At 43.7% G+C, this 14,382-nt stretch overlaps 1 long non-coding RNA gene across 1 annotated transcript in view; it reads left to right on the top strand.

Annotated features, from left to right (window-relative positions):
- The first annotated feature begins 826 nt into the window (after positions 1-826).
- The window catches only part of LOC126930947 (uncharacterized), a 29,268-nt gene continuing 15,712 nt past the window's right edge, over positions 827-14,382 (top strand). The window contains exon 1 of the long non-coding RNA XR_007717721.1: positions 827-1,412. This is a non-coding gene — a long non-coding RNA (uncharacterized LOC126930947). The remainder of the gene's footprint in view (positions 1,413-14,382) is intronic.

Raw genomic sequence — 14,382 nt, 5'->3', positions numbered from 1 at the left:
AATCTAAGATCACGCCACTGCACTCCTGCCTGGGTGACAGAGTGAGACTCTGTCTCAAAAACAGAAAACAAACAAACAAAACCAATTGTCTTGAGTAGGCTAAGCCTTTCCCCTGCTACCTCGAATACATGATACGGCTTTGCAAAACATTTTTCAGTGTTAGGACAAATATAGGCCTACATTCAACCTCTGGCCCAATTAATACAATTCTCACTAAAATGTTTAACCCTTTATTTGTAATCCTTTTACCTGAACAGAAACAGTAACAAAAACAAAACATTGCAAAGAGGTTGTATTTTAGAGAGAGTGAGAGAGACCAGCCACTGTTATGCTTCATAGTGGGTTCTATGGATAATGGTGAAGCTATTTATATTTCATTTTACTATCCTATTTCCACTCCTTTTGCTGTGTTTAAGAAGCTATAGATTGCCTCTAAATGCTGAGTTCCTGGGCAGTTGTTCTTTTTCCTCTGTCAAAATGTTTTAAAGGATAGTCAACAACCGAAGAAGTCAATTCAAGTTGAAAAGAGCCTTTATTGAATTCCCAGTGATCACAGGACAGGGCCAGACCTGGGGAAGATGAAAAGATGAGGAACCCTAATTCAAGTTTCCTGGAGATCACTGTCTGGTTGGGGAGATAGGAATGTGGTTTAGTGTGGTAGGCCTAGTCTATCTGCATTCAAATCATGGTTCTGTCACTCCAGCCAGGTCCTTGGGCAAGTTCCTGAATCTCTCTGTCCCTCAGTTGCTTCATCTGTGAAATGGGAAGGATCATGATAGTACCTACCTAATAGTCATGTTCTGATGACTAAATGAGCTAGTATACAGGAACTTCTCAGAAGAATGTCTAGCACTCAAAAAAATGTCAAAGTTTTCTTTCTTTTGTATTTTAATTTGTGTCTGGTTTTGATGTTTCCCCAATACTTCTCAGGTATACCTTGGGATCAAAAATCAGCATGGTGATTTTTGGCGATGGTCATTGTGATGGTTAATATGAATTCTCAACTTGACTGGAGTGAAGGATGCAAAGCATTATTCCTGGGTGTGTCTGTTAACATCTGACTGGGACAGGCAGACCCACCCTCAAACTGGGTGGGCGCCGTCTAATCAGCTGCCAGCACGGCTAGGATTAAAGCAGCCAGAAGAACATGGAAGCACTAGACTGGCTGAGTCTTCCAGCCTCATCTTTCTCCTGTGCTGGATGCTTCCTGCCCTGGAACATCGGACTCCAAGTTCTTCTGCTTTTGGACTCTTGGACTTGCACCAGTGGTTTGCCAGGGGCTCTCAGGCCTTCGGCCACAGACTGAAGGTTGCCCTGACGGCTTCCCTACTTTTGAAGTTTTGGGACTCGGACTGACTTCCTGGCTCCTCAGCTTGCAGACGGCCTATTGTGGGACTTCACCTTGTGATCGTGTGAGTCAATACTCCTTAATAAACTCCCCTTTATATACACATCTATCCTATTAGTGTTGTCCCGCTAGAGAACCCTAATACAGTTACATATATCCCAAAATTCCCTCACAAGTCCCATGGGAAGCAGCTACACTGGCCATCCATAGATCATCTCTCAATACAGTAAGTCCTGCCCAGCCAGTTGATTCCACGTTATTATTTGGTTGGGAACCAGATGAAGCCGTTTCCTTGTATTTAGAGGTCAAATTGTAGGGGAAATGTTAATCTTTCAATATTGTAAAAACATGTATAAACACTGGACTCCTACTCAGGGCAGCAAAGGGCCACATGGGAAAAGAAGCTGGTGATTCCTGAGGCTGGTGGAGGATCAGCCATCTGCAGCTGCCACCTTAACCTCACCCTGGACATGCTCCCACTCCACAGCCTGCAGAAGCAAACTGCCTGTCCTTATTATATTATTCTTACTTTCTCTTCACAAACATACATGACTGAGTCCGTGTACTTTAAAGGCTTATGGGATGCAATTTTCTGTGTTTAATTGGTTTTTTTTTTTCTTTTTTCTTTTTTTTGGAGACAGAGTCTTAAACTCTGTCTCCCAGGCTGGAGTGCAGTGGTGCCGTCTCGACTTACTGCAACCTCTGCCTCCCGGGTTCAAGCAATTCTTGTGCCTCAGCCTGGGATTACAGACAGGCACCACGCCCGGCTAATTTTTTGTATTTTAGTAGAGACATGGTTCCACCATGTTGCCCAGACTTGTCTCAAATTCCTGAGCTCAGGCAATCCACTCCCTCGGCCTCCCAAAGTGCTAGGATTACAGGCGTGAGCCACCGAACCCAGCCCAATTCCCTATATTTAATTCTGCTTAATATTAAGACAGTTCGGAAATGGTAGATATCAGGCCACATTTGGCATCTGGAGTTCCCAATCCACTTTTACCTGGTAAAAATGTTAAAAAGTGTGACAGCTGGAGTTTCAAGCATGAGACTTGAGTCCAAAGCCTGGCACCACAGTTTACCAGGAGGTGACCCAGGGCTGGTCACTTCATCTCCTTCAGCGTTAGTCTCCTCCTATGAAAAAGAGGATCTTGAAAATATTCACCGCCTACAGTTGCTGAGAGATGAAGGTTAAGCGCACATAATTGTTAGATTTTAAGTGCATTCATAGCCAGGTGTGGTGTCTCACACCTGTAATCCCAGCACTTTGGGAGTCTGAGGTGGGAGGATCCTTGAGGTCAGGAGTTTGAGACCAGCCTGGGCAACATAGTGAGAACCCATCTCTACAAAAAATAAATTAAAAGAAACTAGAATCAGCCGGGCATGGTGGCTCACACCTGTTATCCCAGCACTTTCGGAGGCCTAGATGGGTGGATCACCTGAGTTTGGGAGTTCGAGACCAGCCTGACCAACATGGAGAAACCCCATCTCTACGAAAAATACAAAATTAGCCAGGCGTGGTGGTGTGCACCTGTAGTCCCAGCTACTAGGGAGGCTGAGGGAGGAGAATTGCTTGAACCCGGGAGGCAGAGGTTTCAGTGAGCCAAGATTGCGCCATTGCACTCTAGCCTGGGCAACAGGCTTAAACCCCGTCTCCAAAAAAAAAAAAAAAAAAAAAACAACCAAAAAACTAGAAAGTGCATTCATGTATTATTTACTATTTCAACAAATTTAGCATGGTACCAAGGTCTAAGTGAGTCTAAGGGACTAAGTCTAAGGGTTTAAGTCAGTCCCTGACCTCAAGAAGCACCCAGGTATGTGGAGAAGGTGTCATAGCAAATGTATAATGCCACTATGACGTGGCGAGCGTGATCACCATTATCTCTGAGTACCTGCCAATACTCCAGTCTTTTTGTAGCTTCAAATAAAATGATCTGTTTTGTTTTGACAGTTAGTTAATACATGTTTGGACAGCTTCTGTTATATATTTTGGAAGAGAAACACAATTTGGGTTATAGATACACTCTGAATATGTATATCCTTCCAAGCCATGACATTAGGAGGATTGACCAGTACAATTAGTTTTTTTTAAGAAATATTTATTTTTAATGTTTATTTTAGGTTTAGGGGTACATGTGCAGAGTTGTTGTATAGGTTCATTGCATGTCACGGGGATTTGCTGTACAGATTATTTCATCACCCAGGTAATAAACATAGTACCCAATAGGTAGTTTTTCTATCCTTTCCCTCCTCCCATCATCTACCCACACGTAGGCCCTGGTGTCTGTTGTTCCCTTCTTTGTGTCCACGGGTGCTCAATGTTCAGCTCCCACTTATAAGTGAGGGTATGTGGTAGTTGGTTTTCTGTTCCTCCGTTAGCTCATTTCGGATCATGGCTTCCAGCTCCATCCATGTTGCTGCGAAGGACATGATCTCACTCTTTTTTATGGCTGAGTAGTATTCTATGATGTATATGTACCACATTTTCTTTATTCAGTCTACCGTTGATGGGCATTTAGGTTGATTCCATGACTTTGCAATTATGAATAGTGCTGCGATGAATATATATATGCATGCAATGAATATATACATGCATATGTCTTTTTTTTTTTTTTTTTTTTTTTTTTTGAGACGGAGTCTCGCTCTGTCGCCCAGGCTGGAGTGCAGTGGCCGGATCTCAGCTCACTGCAAGCTCTGCCTCCCGGGTTTACGCCATTCTCCTGCCTCAGCCTCCTGAGTAGCTGGGACTACAGGCGCCCGCCACCTCGCCCGGCTAGTGTTTTTTTGTATTGTTAGTAGAGACGGGGTTTCACCGTGTTAGCCAGGATGGTCTCGATCTCCTGACCTCGTGATCCGCCCATCTCGGCCTCCCAAAGTGCTGGGATTACAGGCTTGAGCCACCGCGCCCGGCCGATACATGCATATGTCTTTATGATAGAACAGTTTATATTGCTTTGGGTATATACTCAGTAATGGGATTGCTGGGTTGAATGGTAATTCTGTTTTAATTTCTTTGAGAAATCGCCATACTGCTTTCCACAATGGCTGAACTAATTTACATTCCTACCAGAGGTGTATAAGTGTTCCCTTTTCTCTACAGCCTTGCCAGCATCTGTTATTTTTTGACTTATTAATAATAGCCATCCTGACTGGTGTGGATGCTCTCATTGTGGTTTGGATTTGCATTTCTCTAATGATTAGTGATGTTGAGAATTTTTGTATATGCTTTATTGGCCACATGCATGTCTTCTTTTGAGAAGTGTCTGTTCATGTCCTTTGCCCACTTTTTTAATGGAACTGTTTATTGTTTTGTTTGTTAATTTAAGCTCCTTATAGATTCTGGATACTAGACATTTGTCAGATGCATAGTTTGTGAATATTTTCTCCCATTCTGTAGGTTTTCTGTTTACTCTGGTTGATAGTTTCTTTTGCTGTGCAGAAGCTCTTTAGTTTAATTAGGTCCCATTTGTCAATTTTTGTTTTTGTTACAATTTGCTTTTGACATCTTCATTATGAAATCTTTGCCAGGGTCCATGTCCAGAATGGTATTTCCTAGGTTACCTTCCAGGGTTTTTACAAGTTTTAGGCTTTATATTTAAGTCTTTAATCCATCTTGAGTTGATTTTTGTATGTGGGGTAAGGAAGGGGTCCAGCTGCAATCTCCTCTGCAGATAGCTAGCCAAGTATTCCAGCACCATTTATTGAACAGGGACTCCTTTCCTCATTGGTTTTTTTGGTCAACTTTTTCAAAGATCAGACAGTTGTAAATATGTGGTTTTATTACCGGGCTCTCTGTTCTGTCCCATTGGTCTTTATGTCTGTTTTTGGACCAGTACCATGCTGTTTTGGTTATTGTAGCCTTATAGGATAGTTTGAAGTCAGGTAATGTGATGCCTCCAGCTTTGTTCTTGTTGCTTAGCATTGCTTTGCAATTTGGGCTTTTTTTTTTTTTTCTTTTTGTTCCATATGAACTTTAGAATAGTTTTTCCTAATTTAGTGAAAAATGCCATTAGTTTGATAGGGATGGCCATGAATCTGTAGATTCCTCTGGGCAGTATGACCATTTTAACAATATTGATTATTGCTGAGCACGGAATATTTTTCCATTTGTTTGTGTCATCTCTGATTTCTTCATGCAGTGTTTTATAATTTTCATCATAGAGATCTTTCACCTTTCTGGTTAGCTGTATTCCTAGATATTTTATTCTTGTCGTGGCCATTGTGAATGGGATTGTGTTCATGATTTGGTTCTCAACTTGGATGTTGTTGGTGTACAGAAATGCTACTGATTTTTTAACACTGATTTTGTATCCTGAAACTTTGTTCAATCAGTCTTTTTTGGTTCAGGAAAATAATTTTGAATGACTGTTCATGATTAAATCAAACAGATTTGTTTTCCATTAGCAAATAGTAGTTCGTTATTGAGTGCATGCTGTGCATATTTTCTACAGAAAAGTAGTCCAGCTTGGCATCAAATGGGCTCTAGCATTTATTAGCCTCAGGGTCTCCTCTGAAAAATGGGCCGCAATAGCACCTACCTGATAGGGTCAATGTGAGGATTCAGTAGGGTGGCTTGGTACCACAGGAAGCATTCAATAATGGCAATAATCACCATTGTCCTTGCAGAAGAAGCCTGGGCAGGAGAGAGGGTTTTTTTGGTGCTGAAAAGACCTTTGTGACTGCTCTGACCTCTTCAGGGAGACCAGTGGTGTCCAGTTTAAGAGGGGTTATGGCCGGGTGCAGTGGCTCATGCCTGTAATCCCAGCACTTTGGGAGACTGAGGCCAGTGGATCATTTGAAGTTAGGAGTTCAAGACCAGCCTGACCAACATGGTGAAAGCCCGTCTCTTCTAAAGACACAAAAATTATCCAGGCGTGGCAGCTTGTGCCTGTAATCCCAGCTACTTGGGAGGCTAAGGCACGAGAATTGCTTGAAACTGAGAAGTGGAGGTTGCAGTGAGCCGAGATCATGCCATTGCAACCCAGCCTGGGCAACAGAGTGAGACTGCATCTCAAACACACACACACACACACACACACACACACACACACACCTCCCCATAAAAGAGAGGTTAGATTCTCATGTCAGCATGTAAGGCAAAAATGAATCAGGTTAAATTACCCTTGAAAATTCTCTTCCCATAAAGTAAGGTATATATGATATTGTTTATAGAACATTCAGGTTAGAGAGCCACTAAGTCAGACCATAGAAGGGAGTGAAAGATATGTTTACCTACAGCTGCCTGGGCATTGCAACCGTTCTGTCTCTAAGGAAGCGAGTCTCAAGTAGGGGCAATTTTTGTCCCCTGGAGGACATTTGGCAATGTCTCGAGACATTTTTTATCATCGCCATTCCTAGAGCAAGGTATGCTGTTGGCATCTAGTAGGTAGAGGCCAGCGATGCTGCTCAGCATCCTGCAGTGTACAGGACAGCCCCCAAGAGCAAAGAATATCCAACCTGAATACCAGTAGTGCTAAGGTTGAAAAGCTCTGCTCTACTATCAAGTCACACTTAGGAATGAGGGATGGGTAGAGTCTGCTAGGATGTTTCTGTTTGTCCTGGGGTTTAGTTAGATGCCATATATAAGAGCCCTTAGCTCAGGGCCTGGCACACAGTAGGTGCTTAATAAACATTGCTGGGTTTGAGGTTAAAGCTTACTTGATGGGGCCTACTACATACACTCTGTTTTTTGAAATGTGGTGGAGAAGAACTCACCACCTGCTTCCTGTCTTTCCAAGCAAAGCGCTTTCTGTTTCACCCTGTTCACCAGTGTTCGTTCTCATGGTGGCATCTTACATGAGAGGCTCTGAAGCCAGAACCAAAATCGGTTATGATTCCACTGTATCACTAGTACCAAAACTTTCTTGGTTTTTGTTTGTTTTTGTTTTCTTTTGCTTTTTAAGAGAAGGGTCTCGCTCCAGCCCAGGTTGGAGTGCAATATCACGACTCACTGCAGCCTCAAACTCCTGGGCTCAAGAGATCCTCCTGTCTTAGCCTCCCAAGTAGCTAGGACTACAGGTACGTGCCACTACACCCCATTAATTTTTTAAAAAAATTTTTGTAGAGATAAGTCTTGCTGTGTTGCCCAGGCTGCTCTCTAACTCCTGGCTTCAAGTGATCCTCCCACCTTGGCTTCCCAAAGTGCTGGGATTACAGGTGTGAGCCACCATGCCCAGTCCTAGTGCAGAAACTTTCTAATTTGGATTCAAAACTAACAACTGTTCAGCTCTATATGGACAGCCTTCTCTTGCACCACATGATTTCTGCAAAAGGAACTGTCACAAATATAAACTCTACTTCCCCCTAACAGGCTGGATCTGAAATGGGAGTTCATGAGTCCAAGGCAAGGGAGTTGGAGGGTGGTTGGCCTGCACAGCCTAGAAAACTCTCAAGGCCCACAAAAGCAAGAAAATTGCTTTTAAAGGAAAGAAATATTTCCATTTCCCTTCAACCCCTAATGCATCACATAACTCTAACATCATTCCTGGTCCAACTGAAATATTTGAATCCAAATAGTCCTTAAGTCATTTGGATCCTATTCAAATGTGAATTCATCTCTTTAATCACTCTTCCTCTTATTTTTGAAGTAAAGACTAATATTGAAAGTTAAGGGTCTATTTGTTAATTTTTTTTTCATTTAAGATTTTTAAATATAGGTTTGGTCACCACTGCTTTCTTCCCCATCATTACCTTCTCATCATTGTCTTGAAGTTCCTAAACTTGTCTTTTTCTATTTTTAAAGTTTCCCTTCATTTAAGTATTGTGGACAGCAGGCAGACTGAATAATGATGAATATAATTAATATTCAGACTTAACAAGTCTTACGAAAAGACCTTTTTATTCCAAAGGAAGGGATGTGATGTTTTGGCAGCATATGGTGTCACAGTGACAGAGTCAAATGCTAGAGTAACCCAGTGCAGGGATATAGCATGTCTTAGCCATACTTACCCTGAGAGGGAGTCACATATATAACAGCCTATTTAGATAGGTCTAGAGAAGGAAAGGGATATTCCCACCATGGCGTCTTTCTGTTTCACATCTGTCTTGGGAGCTTTCGTGAATTGAAATGCTGACTTGGTGTATCTGTATGAAATGGAGTGAGACACATTATACTCAAAAGCACAGCACCTTCTCCTTGAAGCTCTCCTTCTACTAGAACAGCTATGATAGAAGAGAAGACTATACTAGGATCCAGGAATGACAAATACACAGCCCGTCCACCACTCTCCGTGGCCCTGCTCACGGCAGACATTACCAGTCCATCACAGCACCCTTCCCCTCCCCACATAGAGAACCCAGACTTAGAGTCACAATATTCTCCCAAAACCATTCAGGCAGTCACTGCCAAGTGATGTCAGGGTAAGCATGCAAAACAGAAATGATTTTTAACCTCTGTTAGGTAAAGAAGGATATACTTAGAAGAGCACAGAAAGATTGTCACCACCATATTCTTTTCCAGAAACCTTTTCAGTGCTCTAAATCTCACTCTACTGCCCTGAGTAACTGTGAGCTTGGCCTGCTCATTTGCCCAAAGGTTTGGAAGAGAAGAGGGAGAAGCTGGTTTTGCTTTCTACATGGCCATTTGGTTTGAAAGCTTGCCTCAGAGTTACTGAGTGTATGGAAACATAAATTGAGTGAATTCACTTTTTTTTTTTTTTTTGAGATGAGGGATGGCTTTTGCTCTGTTGCCCAGGCTGGAGTGCAGTGGCACAGTCTCAGCTCACTGTAACCTCCACCTCCCAGGTTCAAGTGATCTTCCACCTCAGTCTCCCAAGTAGCTGGGACTACAGGCACGCACCACCACCCCCAGATAATTTTTGTATTTTTTGTAGAGACAGGGTTTTGCTATGTTGCTCAGGCTGGTCTCAAATTCCTGAGCTCAAGTGATTCACCTACCTTGGCCTCCCAAAGTGCTAGGATTACAGGTGTGAGCCACCATGCTTGGCTTAACCTTATTTTTTAATACAGCCTGAATCCACAGTTTTAAGCAAAATGCAGATTTTATTTATGTGTAATTTTCCTCTTGAAATCATACAAGATATGCTCCCTAAATAAAACAAATAAAAAACCCTACGACTACTGTTTTTCCTCCTTGAATTTCCAGTGTTATTACTATAGGGATTTTTTTTTTTTTTTTTTTTTTCTGAATAAGTCCCTAGTACCACTTTATCCACGAGGCCTCAGTCTGAGGTGGAGCTTTAAAAACAATCTAGAACTAAAATCAATTCTACCATTTTATAATTTGCTCAGTAAGATGGGAAAAAAAAGTATATGATTTTCAAGTACTTTCTACATTCTTGACTAAAACCGGCAGTTGTTTTTTTTTTTTCTTTAAGCAAATGCAATTCTCTGGGTACTTACTGTAAGAGGATTTTAGTCATTGGAGACATTTAAAAAAAGATCTCAAGCGAGAATTTTTCTTCACATTTTTTTCAAAGGGATATTTACCCTGGAAAATGCTACATTTAGAAAAATTGTGCCTTAGATGACAACAAGCCCACTAAGTTTTGCTGATTTGAGGTTGGGGGGAGGAGAGTGAGGTGGAGGAGGTTGGAGGCTGTGTGAAGAGAATTCTATTTACCCATGAGCCAAGCATGATTTTGGAGTTCATTTTCATTCATTTATTTTCATTTATTCATTCATTCATTCATTCATTCAATCAATCAACAAACACATATTGAGGGTCTGCCATATGCAGAGTGCTGTGCTAAGCAATAGAATTACAGCCATGAACAAAACACTGTCTTCAACTTCCCAACCCCTCTCAACCTGGTACTGCCAGAGAATGGCACCCTAATGTCCTAAGATGGTAGTTCTCAATGCGGGGACAACATTATCCCCCCAGGGGACTTAGACGATGTCAGGAAACATTTTTTGGTTGTCACAACTTGGGGATGGTGCTGCTGGCATTTAGTTGGTAGAGGCCAGGGATGCTGCTAAACATCCTACAATGCATAGGACAGCCCCCACAATAAATAATTCTCCAGCCCAAATGTCAGTGGTAAGGACTCTGCCCAGTCCAGGCGCAGAGACTCACACCTATAATCCCATCACTTTGGGTGGCTGAGGCAGGAGGATCACTTGAGGCCAGGACTTCAAGACCAGCCTGGGCAACATAGCAAGACCCCATCTCTACCAAAAATTAAAAAATAAAAAATTAGCCATGCATGGTTAGGTTCACTGGTAGTCCCAGCTACTTGGGAGGTTGAGGTGGGAGGATTGCTTGAGCCCAGGAGCTGGAAGCCATAGGGAGCTATGATCACACCACTGCACTCCAGCTCCAGCCTAGGGTACAGAGTGAGACTTTGTCTGTAAAAGAATAAAAATTAAAACAAACAAACAAACAAAATCACCTACCCTAAGGCATCTAAGGTATGTAATGAATTAACTTGTAGCTAATGGCTCTAGTTAAGCACCATCCTTAGGTGAACCGAGAGAGTAGTAGCTCAATTCATTTTCAGTCAGGCTTTATTTTGTCATGGAACTCTGATTGAGAAAGGTTGGTACCGTGGCTACTCAGAGCGTGGTCCATGCATCAGCATCCCCTGGGAACTTGTTGGAATTGCAGAGTTGGCCAGGCATGGTGGCTTACGCCTATAATCCCAGCACTTTGGGAGGTCGAGGTGGGTGGATCACTTGAGGTCAGGAGTTCAAGACCAGCTTGGCCAACGTGATGAAACCCCATCTCTACTAAAAATACAAAAATTAGCCAGGCGTGATGTTGGGCACCCATAGTCCCAGCTACTTGGGAGGCTGAGGCAAGAGAATCGCTCGAGCCTGGGAGGCAGAGGTTGCAGTGAGCCAAGATTGCGCCACTGCACTCCAGCCTGGGCAACTGATCGAGACTCTATCTAAAAAAGAAAGAAGATGCTTTGTGTCTGGAGTTCAGCGAGTGAAGAGTGATCAGAGCTGAGAATGGTGAGGTCAGCAGGACATGAGGGACTTTATTCTAGGAGCAAGTGGGAACAGTTCTGCTGGGCTTGATCCCCAGCCCCTTATCCGGTGTGGCACAGGCAGGGATGCTATTTGTGACCATGGGACAGGGTGAGGCTGTTCTAAGCAGCTGCGAGAACTGGTCAGACCAGGGTCGGAATCCCACGAATGGTAATTGTCCCAGGTGACCCAAGTCTGCCGTGAGACAGAGCGAGAACAATGCCGATGGGGCCACATGGCTCCCCCACCCCTCTGACTTAAGGCTACAGAGTCATTATGTCAATATATTTTTGTACAGATTTTGTAGTTTATGACACATTCTGGCAACGTTTAGATGCAATTTCAATGAGCCAGAATGTAGTACTGTAAACCCAAAACTGGATATCCCTTAAAGCTGTTAGAATCTGGCAGGAGACCTGCTCCCAATTACAAGCACAGTTTCCAACTTCACTGTTCCCATCCTCAAAGCACTGAAAACAAAATCCATTTTTAATGAGGAACTACCAAACACTTTGCATTCTATTAATGTCCCCTTTGGGCTTCCAAGCACCAGCATACCTTACACACAAGGATTGACCCCTGCTAACTGATGACCAGGGCAAGGGACTTTCTGCAGGTTTCCCTCCTCGGCACAAGTATTACGACTGAATGAATGGGCGTTAAGTCATTCTGTTGTCATCTTCTTCGATGTCTATCAGCACATGGATGGCCTACAGGGCGGGGTGCGGATTCAGGTTCAAAAGAAGTCATTTGCTCACACAGTATACATTCAGCTGCCTGTCTCCCTAGCATACGACTCATCTTACAAACCATCCATTATCCACTCGGCAACTGGCAAATGTGAACTTGGCCAATGTCGAAGCAGAATGATGAGATTCAAGTTAGAAGAAGTGGGAGAAAGTGGGAAAGTACAAAGAGGAACCAGACGGTTTTCCAACCTGTAAGAACATGTTGTATTTACCAGGCCCGGTACAAAAGCCAAACTCTGTTCCCGTTGTTTGTCTTCTGCTCGGGGGCCTGGGTTATGTTTGGTGCAAATAGGACAGTGCACCCCCTCACTTCCATCTGATGATTGGCGTATTGTTTAGAGACGATGAGGGGTAATCTTGTGCTCTGGAGGAAGTTGGCAAGAAAGTTTAATTCTATTAAAAGAAACGCGCGGTCAGGATTCGGTTTCCTATTCTGAGTCAAGGCAGAGAAGAGAGTCAGAAATTCCAACCCAGAGGGTCAGGACGGGCTCCAGGACCTCTTGAATCACATCTGAAACATGTTCCCCATGCTCCTTTCTCCTCCCTGTTCTTACAACTGGCCAACTGGGATTACACAACTTGCACTAATTTTATCCCACATGCGGCTGTTTCTTATTAGGAGCCTGTACCTTTTTTTTTTTTTTTTTTTTTTTTTCCTGTGCCATGTCATCTCTCTTGAATCAGGTGAGTAACTCCACTTCTTAACAGGGAGATTCTGTTCATTCTCTTGGCTGGAGTCAAGCAATGTGCACTTAACTTTTTCTTAAAGTGTGAACCTTTATGTTTTTAACCCCGTCATCTGCCTTTCTCTCGCCTAAGTCTTGCTTTCCCCATTTGAAGAGCTCTGCTCAACCAGCAACCAACGGAAAAAGTGAACATTGGGTGTCAATCAACAGAATGTTTTTGGTCACCCAATACCCAACAACTGTTTCTAGAGGGTTTTGTTTTCTCCCCCACCAAACTGGTGCCTTTTTTTTTTTTTTTTAACTGAATTCACCAGATGTTTTGGCAGTGCATAAAACCTGGCTTTCCTGCCTTCCAACTGGATGAAATTGGATCCAAATCACAGCACGTTGCCTCCGCTTCACCAACCAAGTACTTAATGGTTCTTGAGAATAATGCAAAGATTGAGATCAGTTTTTCTTTAGGCATTGGGACTATCAGATCCAGGTGTTAGCATTTTCTGGCCTTCAGGGCCTTGCAGTGTTTCTAGGGAAGCCCCAGATCCATGAGTATGAGTGGGTTTCCCTACTGTTACCTTGCTTCATCATTTCGATTTTTCTGGCTGTGTATCAGAAACTGCAAAACCGCACCCCGACACCCCTCTGTGGAGGGTGAAATGCAACAGTGGCACACGCATGATTCAATCACATCTGGAGGAAAACTGTTACGCAGTTCCAATTCCATCTTTGCAACTGCAGGCCTCCCCAAGCCAGAGGGAGAAGCAGGACTCCTTCATCGGCCTCCAGTCCCTCTCCCCCATGCCCTGTTTGGCTTAGCACAAGCCCGAGCATGCCATGCCACCTCGCCAGACCTTGCCAAAATCCGTGAATGGCACAGAACGCACATTAAACAGATGGAATGCAACATACATGTAAAGAAATAAGAGCTTTGCCAGGAAAGTTGGCAGCGGCTCCAGAATGCTTTAAACAGTGTGGGGAGGGGGGTGGGTAGGGAGAGGGAGCCCAGAGTCGGCGAGGCTGCCTCCTTCTCCGGAGCTGTTTCTTTTACAGCCATGACCTGTTCTGCCAGTCAAGATAAATACTGTGTTAAATGCCCCCTTTTACTGGCTCCTGGTACCTTGGCAATGCAGTTTGAAATATGACCTGCTCTCATTGGAAAAATGTCCTTTTAAGTGAGTGGAAAGGAGGTACTCCTTCTAACCAGTAAGTAGGAAGGTTGTGGATGGCGGAGCGTTCTGAATACAGACACGCTCGGGAAGTAGATGGAATCGCCATGGAGTCAGTACTGCTCGTTTATAAGCCACTGCCTTTAGAAAGTTCGTCGCAGACACAGAGTCACGACTGCGGAGTGCGGAGCTCGATGTCAAGGCTTTTCTGGCACCTTTGGCTTCAGCAGGAACAATGAAACGGCAGCCCAGGATGGCTGGCTATTTCACAAGGCACCTTGGGACAGCCCCGCCTTTCCTTCAGAAGAAGATAAAGAACAGGGTTAACCAGGTGCGGCCACAGTTCAACCCACTCAGGCCGTTTAGCTTTGCCGGTCCCCACAGTCACAGGACGTTCAGTAAACACGGCAGCCACTTGCCACATGCGTGAGAAGCTAGATGGATCTGCCCAAAAGGTTTGCCATCACAGCAGCCGTTCACGAAACAATTTCTGCGTGCCAGGCACA

Source organism: Macaca thibetana, chromosome 11 (genome assembly GCF_024542745.1).
Source record: "Macaca thibetana thibetana isolate TM-01 chromosome 11, ASM2454274v1, whole genome shotgun sequence".
NCBI lineage: Eukaryota > Metazoa > Chordata > Mammalia > Primates > Cercopithecidae > Macaca > Macaca thibetana.
The sequence above is the reverse complement of the archived record's forward strand: the minus strand, read 5'-3'. Positions and strand labels throughout refer to the sequence as shown.